This window comes from Cavia porcellus, unplaced genomic scaffold (genome assembly GCF_034190915.1).
Source record: "Cavia porcellus strain 051 isolate PalLab524CR breed Dunkin Hartley unplaced genomic scaffold, mCavPor4.1 scaffold_7, whole genome shotgun sequence".
NCBI lineage: Eukaryota > Metazoa > Chordata > Mammalia > Rodentia > Caviidae > Cavia > Cavia porcellus.
Genome location: NW_026947490.1, coordinates 44,767,471 through 44,791,373, shown reverse-complemented (window position 1 = coordinate 44,791,373; position 23,903 = coordinate 44,767,471). Strand labels below are relative to the sequence as shown.

At 37.5% G+C, this 23,903-nt stretch overlaps 1 protein-coding gene and 1 pseudogene across 1 annotated transcript in view; one reads left to right on the top strand and one right to left on the bottom strand.

Moving 5' to 3' along the window:
* Positions 1-23,903, bottom strand: part of LOC100733491 (T-cell surface glycoprotein CD1b3-like) — a 351,357-nt gene that overhangs the window by 160,221 nt on the left and 167,233 nt on the right. The gene's annotated exons all lie outside the window — the stretch shown is intronic.
* Positions 18,758-21,241, top strand: LOC106026941 (T-cell surface glycoprotein CD1a-like; annotated as a pseudogene).

Here is a 23,903-nt window from a genome sequence, read left to right as displayed (position 1 = left end):
ATCTCACTTTCTTCAAAAATTTTGTTTGTACAATTACACATAATAAAATCAAATAAAGCACACAGGATAGAACCAATCAAAACAGAAGAAAAAAAGCATGGAAGGATTTCAAAACAAGATGATAGGAAATCAGCAATGATGATTATAATGTTTCATTTTCTTCAGAATACCTGTTCATATCATCACACATCATAAAATCAAATAAAATACAATAAAACCAATCAAACCAATGAATGAAAGCATTATAAGACTTCAAAGAAATATAATAAGAAGCCATGATTACCATAAAATGTCCCATTATTATTCAAAATAGCTGCTCCTGCCATCTGACAGCATAAAATCTAACAAACCCATACAGAACAAAGCCAAGTGTTACAAAATTGTGTAAAAACACATGAGTTCAAAATAAGACAATAAGAATTGACATAAGTTTCCACCTTTCCTTCCCAGGTGTTTCCTCCCCTTTGCTTTTACATTAACTATTTTGCTTTTGGATCCCATTAAATCCTTCTGTTTCTCATGCTAGCCTTCACACATATGAGTTTGAACTGTTTTGGCTATGAACATGATTTCCAGTTACATCCATTTACCTACAGCGGTCTTGAGATTATCCTACTTTATAGGTGGGTAGATTTTTACTGCATGGAAATACTATATCTTTCTTATCCATTCTGCAGTTGATGGGCAAGTTACTCTTGCCTTTTTTTTTGTTGTTTTTTTTTTTGTTTTTTGTTTTTTTTGTTCTCCTGTCAAATGGAACAATTATTTTTTCTCCTTTGATTTTCAGTCTAGGAATTTGCTTTCCAGTTAGATGGGTCTTTTGTATACAGTATATCGATGGATCTTGTTTCTTGATCCACTCTCCCTGTGTTTTTAATTTTAATTGCTCACCTGAGGCCATCTACATTAATGGGTACAACCAGCACACATTGATTTGTCTCTGCCTTCCTGCTGTTGGCCCTCCACTTTTCCCCTTCATTCAGTTGCCTGTCTTGTTTGGCAATCCTCCTCTACTGCTGTTCCTGGAACCATGGTTATCTTTATCTCTATCTAAAATATTCTTTAACACTCTCTGTAGGATTAGTTTGGTAGTCATGAATTCCTTCAGTTTTTCTTTATTATGGAAGTATATTATTTTTCTATCAATTTTTTTTTTTTTGTCTTTTTCGTTTTTATCGGTACCAGGGATCGAACTCACGACGGCCTGCTTGCAAGGCAGGCGCTTATGCCGCTGAGCTAAATCCCCAGCCCCTTTTTCTATCAATTTTGAAAAATAGTTTTGCTGAGTATATCAGTCTGGATTGGAAGTTGTTTTCCTTCAGGGTTTGAAAAACTTCACTCCAAACTTTTTTCGACTTGGTGGTTTGTATTGACAAGTCTGCTGTGATTCTGATTGATTTTCCTTTATAGGTGATCTGTCTTTTTATTGTATCAGTTTTTAATATTCTGTTCTTGTGCTGAATTTCTGGGATCTTGATTATTATATGTCTGGGTGTAGATTTACTTTGGTTATGGCTAGTTGGAGTCCTATATGCCTGACTTATATGCATGTCAGATCCATTTCCCATGTTTGGGAAGTTTTCTTCTATTACTTCTGTAAATACTCTTTTAATTTCATTTCTGTTGACCCCTGTTTCTTCATTGATACCTATCAATCTTAAATTATACTTCTTTGCATCATCTTGCAGCCATTGAGGTATTATTTCCTGATTCCATGTTATTTTTAAGAGATCTTTTCTTGCACAATCACTACTTGCGATCCTGTTTTTAAGGTTTGAAAGTCAATTGTCTGTTGCTTTCAAGTGGTTTTGCCAGCTTTTGATGGAATTTTTAGTTTCCTGCATCTCTCTGAATTTGTTTCATGCATTGTATTTTCTTTCTATATTCATTCAAGGTTTCCATAATTTTCCTATGCTCCTTTTTATTGTCTCTGTCTTCTTTAGACCTGCAAACAATTCTTTCAGTATGTTTGTGATTTCTTTTTTTACCTGAGACATTATTTCTGATTTCACAGCTTTTACAGTCTCATGAAGTTGTTTCTGTACTTCAGCTGCTATCCTCTCAGAGATTTCAGGTGTGTGACTTCCGTTTTCTTCAATGATCATATCTCCCAGACTTATTGTGTGTGGGCTAGAGGTCTTAGTTTGCCATTTGCTCCTTCAGCTTGATATGCTTCTGGGTTCCTCCCAACAAGCTGGTTGTGAGGTCCCAGGCATTTCCCACGTTGGCTGCCTCTAGGCAGTGTAGGGGGATGGGACAGGGGTCTGGGTTCCTCTAATTCCAGATTTACAAGGAGGTAGCAGGGTGTGAAGTGGGCTTCTCGAGAGCTATGCAGTGGCACTGGGGCCTCACTAAAGCTCAGGGTTGCATGTAGGTGGAGCTGCTTCTCTCAGCCTGTGTGTCTACACTGGTACTCCCACAATGTTGACAGCCACATAGGGGTATGTTTGTCTGACTCTACTAGTGGATGATGACTGTCTGAGGGAACCAAGGGCCTCAAATGATAGCCTATGGATGCACAGGGCTTCCCTGGCTGTGTGTCCCTGCACCTTCTGGCTGCCTGCAGGAAGGAGCCTTCCAGGGGCAGTTCCCTGAAGGTGAAAGTGGATCTGCTGGTTCTCTCTGCCCACACTGACCACCTGCAGGATGTGGCCTTTTGATGGTGGCACATAGCAGGCAGAGGTGAATCTGTCTGTCTCCTTTGGCCTGTGCTGGACATGCAGAGAAAAGGGCCTTCTGTTGGTGGCACCCAGCAGGTAGAGGTGGGTCTTCTGGTTCTCTCTGCCTGCACTGGGCAGATGGAGGAAAGGGTTTTCCAGTGGCCTAGCCTTTTAAAATAAAGATCTTTAGCCAGGTTTGTTGGGGAATGTCTGTAAACCCAGCTCGAGGCTGAGGCAGGATTGGTATGAGTTCGAGACCAGCCTAGGCTACAAAGTGAATTCTAGGATGGCCTGAACAGCAGTGTGAGACTCTGTCTCAAAAACAAAAATCAGTAACAAAAATTAGAAAATTAAAAACTGGTATTTATTTTTTTCCTGTAGACAATAATATTAACTTCCTTATATTACTCTTATGTAATTATAGTCTTGCCTGGTATGATAGTTACCATTTGAATTCCCATTATATCACTAAACTTGATTATGGACAGAAGGCACATAAACAAGAATGTTTCATTTATTTTTGATGAAAAGTGAAAATATCTTCAGGAGACTTTGAGATATGGCTAGGAAAATAAATCAACAATTTAAAGAGTTTGCCATCAGTAAAAATAATGGGAAAGGTATTATCATATAAAAACCAATGGCAATTATTATTACAGATAATTGGAATTAACTATGCACATATTATATATGTAAAAGTAATTACTTACAATTAAAAATGTGTCTATGTGAGTATATATGTACTGTCTTTTATCTCCCTATTGGTAGAAATATATAAATCTTTCACTCTGAAAGATTCTATGTCAATTGTATATCAACAGTTTCTATTCTGAAATAGAAGTAGGAACAAGAATATAATTGGAATATATCTTTAAAATGTCACAATTTTAATACACAATAATATTATTTGAAATGAGAGAGCCTCAAATTCTCTATTTAAGAATTCTAATTGTATCACAGGTTTTACTTACTGTTTTTGCAGTCACATGAAAGACTGAAGATGATATTTCTCTTTAGGCTTAGCCAAAATATGTCTAACTTATTTATTCATTTAGAAACATATTAATTTAAATACAATTATGGAGGTAAAAATTAATGAAAAACAACAGAAAAATTACATATTTTTGGAAGCTACAAAGGTTGTTTTCATAACCTTCAAAGACATTCAGTTTTTGAAATCTAGATATTTATAAGACAATTCTGTTTAAAAAATACATTTATGAATGCAGCTTGCAGAAGTGGAGAATTTAAAAAGAGATGCTATACAATGATGTGGGCTGCATTTGTTCCACCAATATTATTTTGCTGAAGCTTTCATTCTAGTACCTTGGAATGTGATGATGTTTGGAGATCAGACCTTTAAGGATACAGGAAGGATGCTCCTAGTTCAAGTTGATTGCTGTCTTTATGTGAAGAAACTGTTTGGATATCTGACCCTGAGGATGTGTGTACACAGAGAGAAGATCATGTGAGGAAGAAGGCACCTATCTATGAGCTAAAGCAGAAAACCTTGGGAGAACTCCCCTCTGCTGAAACCTTGGTCTTGGCCTTCCAGAGTCCAGAATTGTAAGAAATAAATTTCTGTTTTTGTCACTCTTTGATATTGTTATTTTATTACAATGACCTAGAAACAAATACATCCAGGCCTGTCTCCTAGACTCTTCTTCTAGAAGATTGTTGTTTGTTTAGTTCTTTGGCAGGAAGGTAAAGTAAATCATTGTAGAGCACATTGAAATATAGTCTGCCAAAAACTGTATATACACTTCAGAGAAAGAAAAATAATATGATGTTTTTCCAGTATAAGTTGCTGCACTCATAGTAGGAGCCCTAGGGGATGCTGATTATAGCAGAAAACCCACTACACTGCCTGCCCTTAGAGAAGAAGTTGGAAACACATGTGCAGCAATCTCGGTGACCAAGGTTAGTGAAGCAGCAGTCACTATACTAAAAAGTGTCTAGAAGCTGATGGTGACCACTTTGAGTACTTCTTGTAATTACAGAGGCCAAAGGTAACTCTTATTCATCTCATAATGGCTCCGTCAATTTAGTATTAAAGTATTTATACATGGTTTTCTTTTTCTAAAGTGTGACTGCTTCTTTAATTTTATTGGTGGACTCTGTATTTTCTTGTCACTTTTGTACTAGGTTGATTTCCTCCTCATGGCTTCTGCCTGATGACATTATCTGAGTATAGGCTACATGACCCTCTTCATTCCAGAAGGCTCTTGCACTATATCCTGAGGGAGGAAAGACAAACAAAGGGGACAAGATGGATCATAAAAAGAAAGCCCTTCTGGGTTTCTCCATCCATTCTCTCAGCAGTCATACTATTATAATGAAGACTTCATAAAATGTAACAACAGGGTTTAAGGTAATTTAATATAGCTGGATGTGTGGAGATTCTTGGAGGGTGATGCTCCAGGAAAAAGAATGGAGTTTTCTCTAGTATGATCTCTTCATTGGTATTTTTTGAACCGGTAAACATATGTTCCTGAGTTCAAGCAAATTAATTATGTTGCTGAGTTCAAGCAAATTAACTATGTTCCTGAGTTCAAGCAAATTAATTTCACCACAAGTGAAAACAACCTGGAACAAGCAATGGGCATCAAAATTGTATATGAGGGAGCATTGTGAGGACTCCACCCTCAAATTTTCATTTCAGGGTGTTTTTTACTCAGATGGTTTTTAAAGTACAGCAATGTATTCTGCTTTTTTTCTGGGAAACAAAATGCATGACTGGGCTTTATTTGTTTACATAGAGGATCCCAGGAGTCATATGATAAAGCAATGTTTTACATTTGGAAAGTGAGTCAAGGAGTGAGAACTTAGATTAGACTGAATGGAATATGATGGAGCATGCAAATAGGAAAGCTGGCCTGGAAGCTGAGATAAAGGCTAAGTGGGAAATTATAGTGAAGCAGGGGAAAGTGAGGGATTTGTTATGAGAGACACACAGGCCAGGTGTCAGGAAGCTAGAGGGGCAAATTTAAGCAGTGTGGTGAATTAGCTGGTGGTCAACTTGTGACACCCAGCTGAACTGAATCAGCATGGTGCTGGGTGTGAAATGCCCATCTGAGGATCATCGCTAACAACATAAAAAGGAGAATGGAAAGGAAAGTGGTGTGCTGTTGATCCTGCTGGAGAAGTTTGTCACACTGGTTTTTCTGATATGAACTCAGATATTCTCATTACTGGAAGAGCTCAGTTCCTTGCTGTCACTGAGGGTGACTGTGATTCTTTTTGAGGGCACTCCTGGCCTTGTCTCCTGGCTCCCTTGAATATCCCTCAACCTGCTGGCACAGATCCTTCATCCCACTGGCACAGACTTTCTAGCTTCCAACACTGACCTTTGGGCCTTCCAAGTGCAGATTCTTGATACAGACTCGAGTGAGACATTGTCATGGGCTCTAGGCCTCCAGCTGGACATGTGGGTGACATTGCCATGGGTTCTAGGTCTCACTTGGACCTATACAAGTCCATTCTTTGCATTATCAGTTGTATTCTTTGGATCTCTAGTGTGTGGACAGATCTCTCACACTCTTCTGTATTTGATTTTTTGGGCTGATGCTATACAATAACCTTATTAATTATGTGTCCTGTGTTAAGTACATCCCCTTGTAAACTCTGACTACAACAGGCAGTGTGGGAGGAAATATGAGAAGCGAGGTACAAGATGTCGTTAGGAAAGGTGGGCAGTTACTTTTTGTGGCAGAGAGGATGAGGTTTGTTTTGGTGAAGTGGGGAAGTCACATGAGGGTGTAAGGCTGTGTGGGAAGGGGAACTCACATTTGGGTTATGAAGAAAACTTTACGGAGGAAAGAGAAACTCGGGAGCTATGATGGTGTTTACAGGAGCAAAAAAATAAGACATTAGAAAAGATCATGAGTATGATTGTGACCTGAGTACCAGTGATTCAAGAAAAGGGATGTGGACAGAGGAAGGGTGTGAACAAAGGGAAAAACACTGGATTCTCTTTATATGGTACTTTGCTTAGCTCAGTTTTAATTGGCATATTACTGGCTACTCCTCCCAGTCTTTCTATGACCAGGGAGCACATAATTATCAGTGACCTGTGTAACCATAAGCTCTTTCAGGTGTTTTCTCTTTTTCTGGGGTTACCTTTCACATCTATTTATGTTTGATTTTTTTTTTCCTGTAGTCTTGCTCTGTGTGAGCTCCTCAGTTCTCAGGATTGCTTATTCTGCTCCTGAGGGGGTGGGATATGGGGTGTTCTCTCTCTCTGTTGTCTTGTATCTTTCAGGTCTTGTCCTTCATCCACCATAGCTGAGTACACACTCAAGGGCAAAACTGGCTGAGAGTCTGCAGTCCCATCGTGTGACTATGACACATGCACCAGGAGCTACCTGTGTTCCTCATCAGAATCAGCTATTTCCAGGGAAGTCTGTTCCACTTCTCTTTCAGGCCTTCCCCAGTCTTCTCCCTTCTTTTTTCTTCAACACATGTTGTGTCTCTCCCTGAGTGTCTTTTATCACTTCTGAATTTCTTCTGGGACCAAATGTCTCAGAACTTCATTTCTTATTTGTTTAGTTGTTTGCTCTCTTTCCCATCGAAACTCAGTTGTGTGTTGTGTCTTTGATGCTTTCCCTACTATGTGCTCAAGAACGTAGGAAAAATATCTTGTGGGGTCTTGGGAAACATATAATTGTGCAGCTTTTTCTTAGCCTGTTCAGAGAGCTGTCTTCATGGCTCACGAACAACAAAAATTCTTTTCTCATAGTTATGCTGGCTGGGAAGTCCAGGACCAAGGTAGATTTGGTCTGGTGGGGGTCCATATTGCTTTATATAGCAGATCATCAGGAAGTGACCTCAGGTGGGGGCCAGGAGACTCCAGGGCCTTTTTCAGAAAGACACTAGTTATGGCCAGGGATTTAGCTCAGTGGCATAAGTACCTGCCTGACAAGCAAGGTCGTGAGTTTGATTCACGGTACAACAAACAAACAAACAAACAAAAACACTGGTCCTATTCATGAAGACAAGGAACTCAGTTCCTAATCTCCTCCCAAAGGCTCCATGTCCTAATAATATCATTTTGAAAGTTAAGATTGTGGTGGATGAATTTTGGGAAGACAAAAAGTTCATATCATAACAGATTTGAGTTTAAAAGGGAAAAAAAGTTGATTAAATGGTACTAAAATATAAAACTTTAATTTCTTTTGACATTTTGGTCTCTGATCATAGTACAAAGTTATGTTTTGCTATTATTTTTTGTTTGTCTACGTTGTCAATGCTATATCCCTTGGTTAGGGCCCATACCAAATCTGGACCATGAGTGAAGGTTTAAAAAAAACCTTAAGGTCTCAAAAACAATCAAACAAACAACAAAACCTCCCTAAAAACTAAATGGAAGACATCCATGTACTGAGTAAACAGCTGCTTACTTTTCTCTGGCATAAGTAAACACAGCCTCTTTCTCTTGGGAAAGCACAGTGACCTTGGAGGCAGGAATGACTATTCCTGAGAGACCCAGGTAATCATATGAATGTGACCCAAGACCTCACCCAGGGCAAGTACTTGCACATGTGTTCTTTCTTCCTTTCTGCATGCTGACCATTTTGCAATAAACTATCCATACCAATTATTACGGCCTAGATGTCTTGCACACACAAATATTTCATCAAAGACTCAAAGAATTGAGGTGTGTAGCTGGTTCCTCACAGGATTAGAACTTGGGTTCCCTGGTAAGAGCTTCCAGCATTCACAGAAAAGAGACAACATAATGTACTGATCTTTCAATATCGGGATTATTTCAGTTAACATGCCATCTTATGATTACATTGATTTGACTGTAAGTGATAGGAGTTCATTCTTCTTTATATCCATCTTGCCCATCTTCCAACAATAGGCTGCTCTTGTTACTAGATATTTGTGGCCTGCTTAGACCAGGGAGTAGGGCCATTGACTTTTGTTCTGGTTTGACCATATTCTTAGGCATGTTTTTGAATTTTTAAGGTTTGGATCATATGATTGTTCCTAGATTTCTTCCAGCAGTTTGGACTTTTGGTAGTTTAGAATCATAATTTTTTCTCATCCCTTTCTACTTTTTCCTTGCCCATACCTGCAGTGGGTTTTTCCTCTAACAGGTGGGAAGCAGGACTTTTGCCCTTCTCCTTACTAGATTAAAGCTTTCCATGCATGTGGAAAGTAGAGGAGAGAGATCTCACTGGATCTTCCTGATTTTCTGCTGTCACACTTCAGGCTTGCATCCTAAACAGTGTTTATTTGGTCTACCCCCATACCCCAACCTTTCAGAGGCTGGTAGTGAGACACATGGAAAAGAGCCCAGACATTAACATGATGTATATGAATGCCAGGGCTTCCACATACACATCCTGTGCTTTAATAATTGATTGACAATTTCATCTGAAATTTTCCACATGGCTTGTATAGTATTTGCATCCATACCATGGAAGCAAGAGCTTTTCATATCAGTTTTCCTTACATTTTCAATTACAAGGTTGACCTGAGATTTTACATCTCTGATGGAATCATAAGTTGTGATTTTGATTGTCCAGATTTTAAAATCCGTAAGTACGGAAGTGAAATTCTTCCCAGAGTTTTTTTCCCTTCCCTTTCTCCCTCCCTCTTCCTCTTCTTCCTTCTCCTCCTTCTTGCTTCTTATCCTCCTTTTTTCTTTTCTTTCTTCGTCTTTCTCCTAAGCCTTCTTTAACTTTATCCATAGCCTCCTCCTCCTTCTTCCTCTTTCTCTTTCTTCTCCTCCTCCTTCTCCTCCCTGCTACATTTTTTTCTTATAGTGTCTCACTATGCTGCCAAAGTGAGCCTCACACTCATGAATATTCTGATACAACCTCTTGAACATGTAAGGTTACCGGTATGTACCATAACATTTATTTTTGGTCTTCCTCTGAGCCAGGCTCCCATTCCATGGGAATCAGCAAAAAGACAAACCTCATAGAGACTTAGCAAAAAGACAAACCACATCTACCTGTGATCTAGGCTCCACAATGGGGATCAGGAAGCAACTCAGAAAGAAGATAAACCATGCCTTCTCATGAGCCAGGCTTCACCATGAGAATTGGGAAGAGATTCAACAAGAAAACCAGCCATGCCTTCCTGTGAAGCCAGCTGGTGTGCTGGCTGGGAAACCAGAAAAAACATATCCTTTCATCCAGTTAAGGAACTGGCTGATTTGGAGGACTCAGAGTGAGATGATAGTAACTGAGGTGAAAGAAATAGCTTGATGCTCATATTTGATTAGTTTGCAGACCCAGAGCTGGTAGTCTGGGCATATTTGGAGGATGGCATTGTGCCTTGTGGGAACTGTAGGGCATTTCCTTCTGTCTCGTTTTTTAAATCTAATGTTTTGTTTCATTTTACTGTTTTATTTTATTCTTGTTTCTAGTAAACTGAACAACTATTTTGAAGATAACAATATTCACTATTAACAACCATCATTGAATTCCAATCATCTTGTTTTGAAAACCTGTATAGCTATTGTTAGTTGTCATCTTGTTTTGTTGTTTTTTAGGTTTGTTTGCTTCTTGATTTTTCTTTTTTCTCTTTAAAAAATTTTAGATATTATTATTATTATTATTATTATTATTATTATTATTATTATTTTGCTTCTGGGAATTGAGCTCTGGGTCTTGTACTTCCCAGGCACTGTGCCTCTAAGCTGTATCACCAGCCCTGCTTCATAAAAGTTAGCTGCTCAGAATTTTGTAGCCTCAGTTTAACTTGGCAAAAAATTATTCTCTTTCCTAAAATTTACTTGGAATAATTTATTTTGTTTTAAACCATGGATTAACAAATATATAGAAAAAATATTTCTAGAAATAATGAAACTATTTCAGAGCTTTACACAGTTGTAGACACCATGATCAAGAAAGGCAAACTTACCCAACAGAAACAAATTTCAGATGGAGACAGCCATGGAACATTCAAGTAGGAGTTAGAGAGGGGAATCCTGGATAACGGACTTCTGAATACCCCATTAACATTATCTTTCATGAGTTTTCACTAAATTGGTATATAAATAACAGAATAGTTATAGTACCTCTATGTTATCTTTGTACTTAGTACCCTAAATAAAACTAAGGCTTGCTCTTTCTTTCTTTCTTTCTTTCTTTCTTTCTTTCTTTCTTTCTTTCTTGGTACTGCAGATCTAAATCATGATTTTGGGCTTGCCAGGTAGGTGCTGTGCTGCTGAGCTAAATCTCTGGCCTTTTTAAATTTTCTGGGTCAGGAATCCAACTCAAGGCTTGTGCCACTAATCTATATACCCACTTTCATTTCTTTATATGGGATTACAAATAAACTTTATTCCTTATACATTTTATTTTGAAGATGCCCTCTATAAATAAAAATAATAATTAGTGGCATAAGCTGAATACATGTACCCACTCAAGAAATCTAAGTGTACTCAACTCATCAGGTACTCTTTTTTTAAATATTTTATTTAAAAGGAAAAAGAGAAAAAAAGCAGAACAAAACAAAACAGTGTAAGGGTACAAGTAATTCAGAACTACAGAAAAGCAAAAAAACAAAAAACAGTATGCTATCACCAGTTAATAGATTACTCGCTATCGTCTTAGAAACGGTGTTTCAGGTCACAGGATCAAAGCACACAAAGCGAACATTCAAACAGTGAGACTGCAAGCAGTTGTGTTCAGTAATCCAATCTAAACTATTAATATGGTCTTCTATGCAACACACTTAACACTCTTGCTGTTGTATCCTTCAGGGCACTTTTCTTTCCTTCTCTTTATTATAACAAAATTTATACATTTTGGGCTTTATTGCTCCCTTAGATTTTATAATTTTTTTGGTAAGAGAATAAAATTAAGCATGATAAAATAAAGCTATCAGTCAAAACCAAGGATAGACATAGCACATGATGTAAAAACAGAGTACAAGGTTATCAACAATGGTTACCATATTGCCTCTTGTATCCTTAAGATGAATTGTCTATCTCTTTAGGTATTATAGAGTTAAATGTAACAGTAGAGAACAAGACCAATAAAACCTAAACTTTGTAAGTCTTACAGAACCTCAAAAGAGGATAATAGTCAAACCAGAATGGGAATCATAGTGAATCTTATTGCCTTTATAGTAGTTGCCTATACTCTGATACTTGATACTTTCATACAGAGCAGAATAGAGTCTAATCAGTCAAAAGAAGATAATGGGGGTATTACAGGACGTCAGTTGATAGGAAATCAAAAAAGTTACTATAATATATCCTGCTAGATTTTTGATTTTTTCCCCTTAGTTTAAAAAAGGAATTTAAAAAATGAAATAATTTCTAATGAATAATGGAGAGGATGAGATAAAAGGGGGCATAACAACATAACAATACAGGTTAAAGCATGACACTTTCAGCAACCTAGTGCTTCACCACCAAATAACCCAACTTGATAGTAGTTACCATAGTGTATTTTTCTTTGAAATATTTGAATATAACTTCATATATATAGCATCAAACATATCAAGACTGTGTAACACCATTCAAGTGGAGGAAAGCATTGTAGAGTATTTAGAACCAGCTAATAGAAAAAAAATGATCAATGGTTTCTTCTCTTTGCCTATAACAATTTTTGTTTATAGTACTACATACGATAAAATCCAGCAAGTTACAACATGATAAAATCAATGGAGACAGAAGAGCCATAGTTTGGTGTGGCTTTAAGACAAGATAATATTAAATCAGCACTAGCCATCATGATGTATTCTTCAAAGTAGCTGTTCATTGCATCACACGCCATAATATCAAACAGCCCAGAATAAAGCCATTCCAATTAATGAGTGAAAATTTTATAAGGCTTCAAGGCCACATAATGGGGAATCATGTTATCATGTACTTTTATATACTTGAATCATTTCCTACACTAGGGAAACTATTCGGTGTTCACAGATGCGAGTTTGATTTAGTTCACTTATGAGTATGGTTTCAAGCTGTGCCCATTTATTGATAAATACATCAGTGTGATCCTTCTTTATAGCTGAGTAGTACTCCATTGTGTAGAAATACCACAGCTTTTTTATCCATTCCTCAGTTGATGGACATTTGGGTTGTTTCCAAGATCTGGCAATTACAAATTGTGCTGCTATAAACATAGGTGCGCATATATCACTGTGGTATGATGCTTTCAGTACTTCTGGGAAGATGCCTAGAAGTGGAATAGCTGGAACAAATGGGACTTCCAATCCCAGGTTTTTGAGAAATCTCCAGACTGACCTCTGCAAAGGTTGTACCAGTCTACATTCCCACCAACAGTGTAGGAGAGTTCTTTTTTCCCCATAGGCTCTCCAGCACTTGTTGTTGTTGGTTTTCTTGATCCTGGCCATCCTTTCAGGAGTGAGATGGAATCTCAGTATGGTTTTAATTTGCATTTCCCTAATAACCAAAAGATGATGGACATTTTTTCATGTATTTATTTGCCATTTGTATTTCTTCCTCTGAGAAGTGTGTGTTCATCTCATATGCGCATTTTTGGATTGGATCTTTGAATTTTGGGCGTCTGATTTTTTTTAATTCTTTGTATGTTTTAAACAAAAGTCCTTTGTCTGAGGGGGAGTTCACTAAGATGTTTTCCCAATTTGTGGGTTTTCTTTTCACTATGCTGGAGTTTTTTTTTTTTTTTTTTTTTTTTTTGACTTACAGAAACTTTTTAATAAGAGGTGGTCCCAGTTATTGATTTTGGGAAGTATTTCCCGTGCAGTTTGAGTCCTGATCATGAATTCTCTACCTAACCCTATGTCTTCAAGGTTTCTACCTAATTTTTCTTCCAATAGATTTAGTGTTTCTGTTTTAATATTCAGATCTTTGATCCATGTAGATTTTAATTTAGTACATGGTGATAGGCTTGGGTCGAGTTTTAGTTTTCGGCAAATGGAAAGCCAGTTTTTCCAACAACATTTATTAAAAAGACCGTCATTTTGCCTGCTTGGCTCCTTTATCGAAGATAAGGTGGTTGAGTGTGTTTGTAGTTGTGGTTGTATCTTCTAATCTATTCCATTGATTCTCTGCTCTGTTTTGATTCCAGTATCATGTTGATTTTACTACTGTTTCTTTGTAGTATAACTTCAAGTCAAGGATTGTGATGCTTCCTGCCTTGCCTTTGTTGCTTAGAATTGCCTTTGACATTCTAGGTCTCTTCTGGTTCCAGATGAAATTTAGGAGTGATTTCTCTAGATCTATAAGGTATGTTGATGGTATTTTTATTGGGATTGCATTGAATCTGTATAACAGTTTGAGAGAATGGCCATTTTCACAATGTTTATTCTTCATATCCATGAACATGGGATGTCTTTCCATTTTCTGAGATCATCTTTAATTTCTTCCTTCAGTGTATTATAATTTTCCATGTATAGGTCTTTCACTTCTTTTGTAAGAGCAATTCCTAAATATTTCATTTTTTTGCTTGCTAGTGTGAAGAGTGTGGGTTCTCTTATTTCTCTCTCTGTGATTTTGTTGTTAGTGTATAAGAATGCTATTGATTTTGGAGTATTGATTTTGTACCCAGCTACATTACTGAATTTATTTATTATATCTAAGAGTCTTTCAATGGAGTTTAGGAGGTCTTCTATGTAGAGTATCATGTCATCTGCAAATAATGACAATTTAACTTCTTCTTTGCCTATCTTTACCCCTTTTATTTTTCTCTCTTGTCTAATTGCTCTGGCTAGTACTTCCAGTACAATATTAAATAGGAGAGGTGAAAAAGGACATCCTTGTCTTGTGCCTGATTTTAAAGTAAAGGCTTTCAATTTTTGGACATTTAGTATGATACTGGCTGTTGGTGTGTCGTAGACAGCCTTTACTATATTGAGGTAAAGACCATCTATTCCAATTTTCTGTAAAGTTCTTATCATGAATGAATGTTGGACCTTATCGAAGGTTTTTTCTGCATCTATGGAAATGATCATGTGATTCTTACTTTTGGCTTTATTGATATGGTGGATTACATTTATTGATTTACACATGTTGAAACATCCCTGCATCCCTGTGATGAATCCCACTTGGTCATGGTGTATAATCTTCTTGGTGATTTGCTGCATCCTATTTGCCAATATTTTATGGAGGATTTTTGCACCTGTGTTTATTAGGGAGATTGGTCTGTAGTTTTCTTTTTCGGTTCAGTCTTTCCCAGGTTTTGGTACAAGAGTAATATTTGCATCCAGGAATGACTTGGGAAGGATTTCTTCCCTTTCAATTTCGTTGAAGATTTTGAGGAGTGTCGGTATTAGGTCTTGTTTTATTTCTTGTAGAATTCTGCAGTGAATCTGTCTGGTCCTGGACTCTTCTTTGTAGGTAAGAAATTAATTACATGTTCAATTTCATTGATAGAGATTGGGTTATTCAGCAGTTTTACATCCTCTTGATTTAGCTTTGGTACTTCATATGTTTCTAAGAATCTGTCTATTTCTTCTGTGTTATCAAACCTTTGAGAGTAGAGGTTTTCGAAATAGGTGTTGGTGATCTTCTGTATTTCTATTGAGTCTGTAGTGACTTCACCTTTTTCATTTCTTATTGCATGGATTTGAGATCTTCCCTTTTTTAAATAAGTTGGCTAGGGGCTTATTGATTTTATTTATTCTTTCAAAGAAACAACTTTTTGATTCGTTGATTCTTTGGATTGTTTTCTTAGTCTCTATTGCGTTGATTTCTGTTCTGATTTTTATAATTTCCTCTCTTCTTTTGGCTTTGGGCTTGACTTGCTCTTCTTTTTCTAGCTCTTTGTTGTGTAGCACCATGTTGTTTATTTGTATTCATTCTGTTTTCCTGATGTGGCAGCTCAGTGCAATAAATTTTCTTCTGAGGACGGCTTTCTTTGGATCCCATAGATTCCGGTAAGTTGTATCTGTATTTTCATGTGTTTGTAGGTATTCCTTAATTTCTTTTTAAATTTTCTCTGTGACCCACTGATTACTCAGGGGTGTGTTATTCAGTATCCATGTGTTTGTGGGATTTTTGCAGTATCTTTTATCATTAATTACTAATTTCATGGCTCTATGGTCCGATAGCATGCAAGAGATAATTTCAACTCTTTTGCATTTATTGAAATATGTTCTGTGAATTAATATATGGTCTATTTTAGAAAATGACCCATGTACTGCTGAGAAGAATGTGTATTCTGTTATTGTTTGGTGGAATACTCTGTATATGTCTATTAAGACCATTTGTTCACAGGTGCAATTCAGTTCTTTTATTTCTTTTTTGATTTTCTGTTTGGTTGATCTGTCCATTGGTGTCAATGGTGTGTTAAGATCTCCTGTCAGAATTGTGTTACTGCTGATTTGGTTTTTCATTTCTGTTAGTACTTGTTTTATATAACTGGGTCCTCTGTTGTTTGGTGCATATATATTTAAGATAGTTATCTCTTCCTATTGAAGTTTTCACCTAATCAGTATGTAGTTACCTTCTCTATCCTTTCTAATCATTATTGGCTTGAAGTTGACTTTGTCTGCAAACAGAATAGCTACCCCTGCTTTTTTTTTGCATTCCTGTTGCATGGAGTGTTGTTTTCCATCCTTTGACTTTGAGTCTGTGAGTATCCTTTTGAGTTATGTGGGTTTCTTGTAAACAGAATATGGTTGGATTTTGTTTCTTGATCCATTCTGACAGTCTGTTTCATTTAATTGGTGTATTGATACCATTTACATTCATAGTAAGGACTGTTATAAATTGACTTATTGTTGACATATTATCTTTCTGCTGTTGCATGTTTATCTTTCTCTTGTTCAACTGTCTGCTCTGTTTAGTGGTTTTTCCCTAAATGTATGTAGGCTGTCTTTCAGTATTCTTTGCAGGGTTGGCTTCGTGATCATGAAGTTTTTCAGCTGATCTTTGTCATGGAAGTATCTTATTTCTCCATCAAATTTGAAGGACAGTTTTGAAGGGTACATCATCCTAGGTTGGAAATCATTTTCCTTTAGGATCTGAAATACATCACTCCATGCTCGTCTTGACTTTATTGTTTGTGCTGAGAAGTCTGCTGTAATTCTAATAGGTTTTCCTTTATAGGTGATCTGTCTTTTCTCTCTGACAGCCTTTAATATTCTATTCTTTTGTTCAATTTCTGAGATGGTCATTATTATATGTTTGGGTGTAGATTTATTGTGGTTTTGACCATTTGGAGATCTATATGCTTCATTGATCTTGATATCAGTTTCCAACCTCATGTTTGGGAAATTTTCAGCTATTACTTCTCTAAATATCCTCTTGACATCCTTTATGTGGCCCCCTTCTTTTTCATTTATCCCTATCAACCTTATGTTGTTTCTCTTGGCGTCATCCTGTAGGTGTTGAATTGTTATATCCTGATTTCTTGTTATTTTTAAAAGATCTTTTCTTCCTGTTCACTTGATGCAATCTTGTCTTCGAGGTCTGAGATTCTATCTTCACATTCATTGAGGAGGTTTTTCCAGCTTTCAATGGAGTTTTTTATTTCCTTTATATCTCTTTGCATCTGTTTTATGTATCCTGTTTGTTTCTTATATTGTTCATCAAGGGATTCTATCTTTTTGTTTAGTTCCTCTAATTTTTAACTGCTTCTTCTTTAGCTATGTTTAGCATCTGCTTCATTTCTTTTATCAATTCTTCTTTCATCTGAGAGAATGTTTCTAGTTTGAATTTCTTTAAAGCTTCCCATACTTGTTTCTTTATTTCAGTTACCATTATTTCAGGTATTTCAATCATGTGGCATGTGTATTCTTCTATGCACATGGCTTCTGAGCTTTCTTGGGATGGGATGGATATTTGAGATTGCATTTTGGACTTTCATTTTGTCATTTTCCTGTATTTGGGAGCTTCAAGTGTTGTTCCAGGTGTGGGAGAGAGATCCACAAGCCTGGGATGGGGTACCCTGCGATGGCCCCCCTCACTGGACCCAGCAGGGAACTATGGCCTGCTCCTCAGGCCAGGAAGAGTGTCTCCTCAGGCTGGGCTGAGCTCGCAGCTGCCGCTGCCACAGTCTCTGATCTGGCCTGGTCACCGGGTTCGGTGGGGAACTGGCGTGGGTCCCCAGGTCAGAGAGAAAGTTTCCGCAGGCTGGGCAGAGCTCCCAGTTGCCGCTGCTACCGTCTCTGTACTGGCCTGGTCCCCAGGTCCGGTGGGGAACTGGCCTGGGTCCCCAGAACAGGGAGAAACTTCAGGTACTCTTTTGTGTGGGAATACAGTACAATAACAGTACAGAACTAACCCATAAGCCAACTCAAGATATAACAATACTATGGTACTAAGTATAATAACAGTATAGAACTAAACCTTAAGCCAATTCAGTATCTCATTGGGCAAATGTCAGTTAAGTATTGCTAGTTTAAAAAATAATTGCTTCAAATAGAATTTTTAAAGAATCTATAATAAAACTAAGCCTTCCAAAATTTATGTTCTTGACATATTTTTCACCTTACATAAACCAAATGCTCTTTGAGTAAAGTGAATGTATTGTTAACCATACAATTAAGTATAGCAAGATGCTTGGTTCCAGGTAGGTGCTATGCCACTGTTTCAAACAAAGGGAGTTTTTATGTGTATTTCACTGTTCCTATAGTTTTTGTGATGGCTTCCCACTCTTCTCTAAGAATAATAGACAATTTTCCATAGCTTACATCATAGTACAGGGTGATTAGAGTGTGATCATTGATTACATTACAATGATGTAAATAAAGGAAATAGTGCTAAGTCAGAGATGTAGAGTTGGAGGGGTAGAGGATGAGGCAGGAAAAACAGTACAAAGGGAAATAATTCAAAAGGGTGAGAGGACAGAATGTTAGCAAATGCACTTGGATCTTTTTCTCCAGCTGGAAATAAAATATCCCCAGTTATAAAGTAATTTTTCAAGGGCACATAACTCTTGTCCATAGTAATTAGACTAGAGGAACGCGAGCAGAATGGAAGTTGCTATCCAAGAGAGAAGAAGCCTGAATGAAGAGTCAGAAGCAGAGAGGAAATGAGCAACTGAGTGGAGGCTCAAGGTTTTGGGAAGGACCAGATTTTATTTGTCTTAGACAAAAAATTTTTCTGTTAGTTGGAGAAGGAAGTCAGATGCATAATATTGGGAGTAGGTTTGTTTAGAATAGAAAACAAAGGCCAGGTTTTCTGAGGGAAACTAATAATGTCTGCAAGTGCCATGCTGTTTCTGCCACTCCCGCTGCATGCTGCTTTCATCGTAGGCAGTGACAATCAAGCTGGTAAGAACTTGTATCGTTTCAGTTGCTGCACAGTGTGTATGTGTGTGTTGGTAGTTCCACTCATGTATATCTGGGAAATAAGAGTGCCAGCTGAGTATTCCTGCATACTCAGAGTTCCAGTGTGAGTATCTCTGACTTTAGATCTCTGTGCTCTTCTAAAAGTGATTGATAAACCAGGGGACCCTGTGGCAGCAATGTCTTGCTTAGACAACGATAGTTCTGAGTTCTACTGTGATAACTTTGTTTCCTCACTCTTTCCCTCTGAATGTCTGTCTATCTTTCTGCCTCTTTTTCCCAACAGGGATCAAGGCACCAGTCACTTTCCAAGTTACCTGGACCTCATCCTTTTACAACCACTCCTCAGCACAACATCTGGTTTCAGGATACTTGGATGACTTGCAGATTCACAGATGGAACAGCAGCTCTGGAACCATAATTTTCTTGTATCCTTGGTCCAGAGGCATTATCAACAAAGACTGGCCCAAGCTGGAAAAGTTTATTCAAAGGAGCTTCATTGCATTTCATACAGATATAATTGCATTTCAATTTAAATGTGAGTTCAGTTCTTCTCTCCTTAGGTGAAAGAACGGAGGGAGGGGTTGGAGTGTATGTGTTTTTGTATTCTTTTAAGAATGGGCTACTACTCTGCATCTTAACTCCTCTCTCTCTCTAGCATAAATGTAAAACCACATACTTTGGGTGTGCATTCAAACACAGTCCATGATTCATCAAAAATTTTGATCTGCTGGTATTTTGGAACACATCTTTCATTGATTGTGGGGTTGTGTTTTACAGTCTTTCCTCACAAATATCCTTTGGTCATGCTTTCTTAGCTTCTGATTAGGTATCTTCAGTTTTCTCATTGTTATTGATTCCTTAAAATGTGATTTTTTTTCTCCTAGTCAATCTCTTTGGTGTTCTCTTTCCATGCAGTTGTTGTAAACATTGCACCCCATCCACGTAGCTTTATTATGATCTCAGCACTCTCACACTAAATCCTCCTCCACCACTCATGTCACCTTCATTGAACTGGTCCCTTTGCTCATGATATAAATTTGTTTCCTCCACCACCAACCCCTAATAATCTCTTTTACTCTGAATCTCTGATGTTCCTTTCCTTTCAACTCCCTGAATTCTCTCCTCTGTTTCTTGTGGCCACTCATTTTATTTTATCCTCTTCCTTCTAATTCTTAACCTTTCCTCCTCAGATCCCGCTGAATTGCAGTTGGCAACCGGCTGTGAGCTGCAGTCTGGAAATTCTATAGAAGGTTTCTACCAGATAGCTTATCAAGGATCTGGTTTTCTGAGCTTGCAAAACAATTCCTCGTCACCATCTCCAAATGGTGGGCAAAAGGCTCAGGCTGTCTGCAAAAAAATCAGTCATCACTGAAGAGTCAAGGGACTAATTCATAGGCTAATCAGTGATGTCTGCCCTCGTTTCATCTTGAGTCTTCTTGATGCCGGGAAGGCTCATTTCCAGAGACAAGGTCAGTTGTATAACTTTTCTCCAAAAATTTTCTATTACACAATCATGCTTTCTCTTTCTATTTGAGGATAAAAAAGAATCAAAATATAGAAAACTATTAACGCCAGATTTCCAGAAGCAGGAAAGATACTTCTATCTGTGACATGGAGATCTGAATTCTAAGTCTCTGTTCCAGTCTTTAATTAAACATCTTTCTGTCCTTTGTAGAAAGGCCTGAGGTCTGGCTGTCCAGTGCACCCAGCTCAAGACCTGACCATCTGTGGCTGGTGTGTCACATCTCTGGCTTCCATCCAAAGCCTGTGTGGGTGATGTGGATGCAGAATTAGCAGGAGCAGCCTGAAACTCAGAGAAGGGACATCCTGCCTAATGCTGATGACACGTGGTGTCTTCTAGCAACCCTAGATGTGGCTGATGAGGAGGCTGCTGGACTGTCTTGCTGAGTGTGAAGCACAGCAGCCTGGGAGGGCTGGACATCGTTCTTCACTGGGGTGAGAAAACACGGGGCTCAGGTGGAGACTGGAAGAGGAGGTCTTTAAGCACAGAGGAGGGCCAGCTGAAAGTATTTTGGATTTCAGAGAATCAAAGTCCAAAAAGAAAACAAATACATAATCCAAAGAATAGGAGAGTTAAAAATGAGGGACTCATAGATGCAGAAGGATGTTGTGTGGCAAAATGAGTGAAAAGAAGAGGGAAAAAAGAGAATGATGTGGTGGACACTCAATTGAACAAAAGTAACCAGGCTAATCCTCAGAAATAGAAGGGTTAGGGTAAAATGAGATGAATCTCAAATAACATCCTTGGTTGCCCACAGAATCCACAGATTGTCACAGTTCCTGGGGTTGGATCTTGGTGGCAGTGGGCAGTGACAGTGCCCCTAGCGTCTCCGACAGGTCTCGTGTTTTGGTTTGGGAAGTGCTGGTGAGTTCTTTCCATCTGTTTTTCCTCTTCTTCCCTCCTCCATCATTTGTCTCCTCATCTCTTTTTAATTTTTTTTTTTGTTTTAAAGCGATTAAGACAAAAGAGGACATAACAAAGCTGATCAGAATAGGACAATGTATGCCACACAGTATTTCACCACAAGACAACCCATGATTAGCAGTAACCACCATAATATCTCTTTCTTTGAAATAGTTGAGCATAACTTCATATACAATAGTATCAAACCTAACAAAATAATACAAAACCATTCAAAAGAATGAAAATATTACAGGGCATGCAGAACCAAATCACAAAAAATGAACAATGGCTACTCTATTATCTCATTTTCCATAGAAAATTTGTTTATACTATCACATATAGTAAAATCCAATAAGATACAACATGGTAGAACCAATGGAAACAGAAGAACAAAAGCATGTTAGGAATTCAGAGTAGGATGATATTAAATCAGCACTGGCTATTATAATGTCTTCTTTTCTTCAAAATAGCTCTTCATACTATCACAGATAATAAAATCAAAGAAACCAGGATAAAATCATTTCAACTAATGAATGCAAACGTCATAAGGCTTCAGAGCAATGTAATGGGTAATCATGGTTACCATAAACTCTTATGTGCTCTTAACATTTCTTACACTGGGGAGACTATATGGTATTTATACAAGTGAGTTTGATTTATTTTGCTTATGTGTATGGTCTCAAGTTGCATCCATTTATTTATAAATATCTCAATGTGATCACTCTTTATTGTTGATATAGTGAGCACTCTTTATAGTACTCCATTGTATAAAAATACCACAACTTTTTTATCCGTTCCTTAGTTGATGGACATTTAGGTTGTTTCCAAGATCTGGCTATTACAAATTGTTCTGCTATAAATATGGGTGCACATATATCACTGTGGTATGATGTTTTCAGTTCTTATGGGCATATGGCTAGAAGTGGAATAGCTGGGTCGAATGGGACTTCCAATTCCAGTTTTTGAGGAATTTCCAGACTGATCTCCACAGTGGTTGCACCAGTCTACACTCCCACCAACAGTGCAGGAGAGTTCCTTTTCCTCACATACTTTCCAGTATTTGTTGTTGGTAGTTTTCTTGATATTGGCCATTTTTTTCTGGAGTCAGAGGGAATATCAGTGTTGTTTTAATTTGCATTTCTGTAATGAGTAATGATGATGAACTTTTTTTCCAGGTATTTATTTTCTATTTGTATTTCTTCATCCGAGAACTGTGTATTCTCCTCATCTCTTTTTTTCAATCTCCTTATCCCTCCCACCCCTGTCCTCTTCTCTACACTTTTTAAGTCTCACCTCCTTCTCTGTTTTCATCTGGTTTATACAGGATGCGTTGTGAAGCTTCTGCAAGTGCTCCCCCTTTGAAATGAGGACCAGCTGCCCAGATGCTCAACCTGTGTCCAGACTTCATCCTCTGCCTGAATGTAACATGATGGTGACATCTCTTTTACTTTCCCTGTGAAATCTTTGATGGTGTTAATGACTTCTTAATGATCAGTTCTCTATATAATCCGATGTAATTTTGCAGGATTTGATGTTAAGTGGAGTTCTGAAATTTTAAAATTCAAAATTTGACCCTGAGTGGAACAGTATCCAGGGATTACTAATGCATCACCAGAAACATTTTTGATACCAGTTCCTACAGAAAGCCTTTTCTGACCCACACTGGGAAGCAGTATCTCCTTTGTCTGAGGTCCCCAACATTTCAATCATACTAACTGTGTGCCTGACTTCCTACTTTCCTTGGATGTTTTGGAGGACCCTTACCCCTTTCAATTTTCCAGAACCTTAAAAGGAAATTATGTGTCATTAAAAAAAAACCAACTCTGTTCTTTGTGAATTGTTTTGCTTATAAGTGACACGTTCTCCATAATAATTTGTATTGAATTTATACCAACTTTGTGGTCTTTGAAAAAATTCTCCCGGTTCCTAATGCCTGTGTTTTAGTTGAGGCTCCACATTTTTTTTGTTGTTGTTCTACAGTTTTTATTCTCTGATTCTCTATGAAGAAACCCAATGTTGCTTCCAACCACTTTTATTATCCAGCTACAGAGGGATGTTAGAATAAAACCAGGGTTGGGCAGAATGCAGGCCCTTGCTACTACTCAGTGTGTTTCTTTGACAAGAAGCAGATTCACTACCCTGGAGCTTGTCAAAGGTAAAGAATCTGTGAGTGATTCCAGGAGTGCTGAATTATAGTTTGTGTTTTAGCAAAATCAGTAGGAGATTCACAGTGCATTAAAATTTGTGAAGCACTGTTATACAAGTGTGTTATTTAAGAGAATGAAAAAGAGAATAAGAGTATATTGCTCCTTAGTATTGAAATGGGGTCAAAGTAACTAATGTTTTACAGTACATTTTGATTATTAATGGAAGTTATAGTCAACATGGCTGATACTACATTCATAGGGTAAATACAGTGATATAGTTCTGTGAACTGCTGTTTTTAGGGGTTTTTTTCTAATTGAAGAAAGTAAATCAATTTTTTGTGTGCATCTGGTTAAAATATTTTCATACATATTTAAAATAATTTATTATATGGAGTATTTCATTTTAGTAAAACAGTAAGAGGTATTCAGTGTTTTCCCTACCTGAATAATATAAAATTCTAGATTCTCGGCCTCATTATA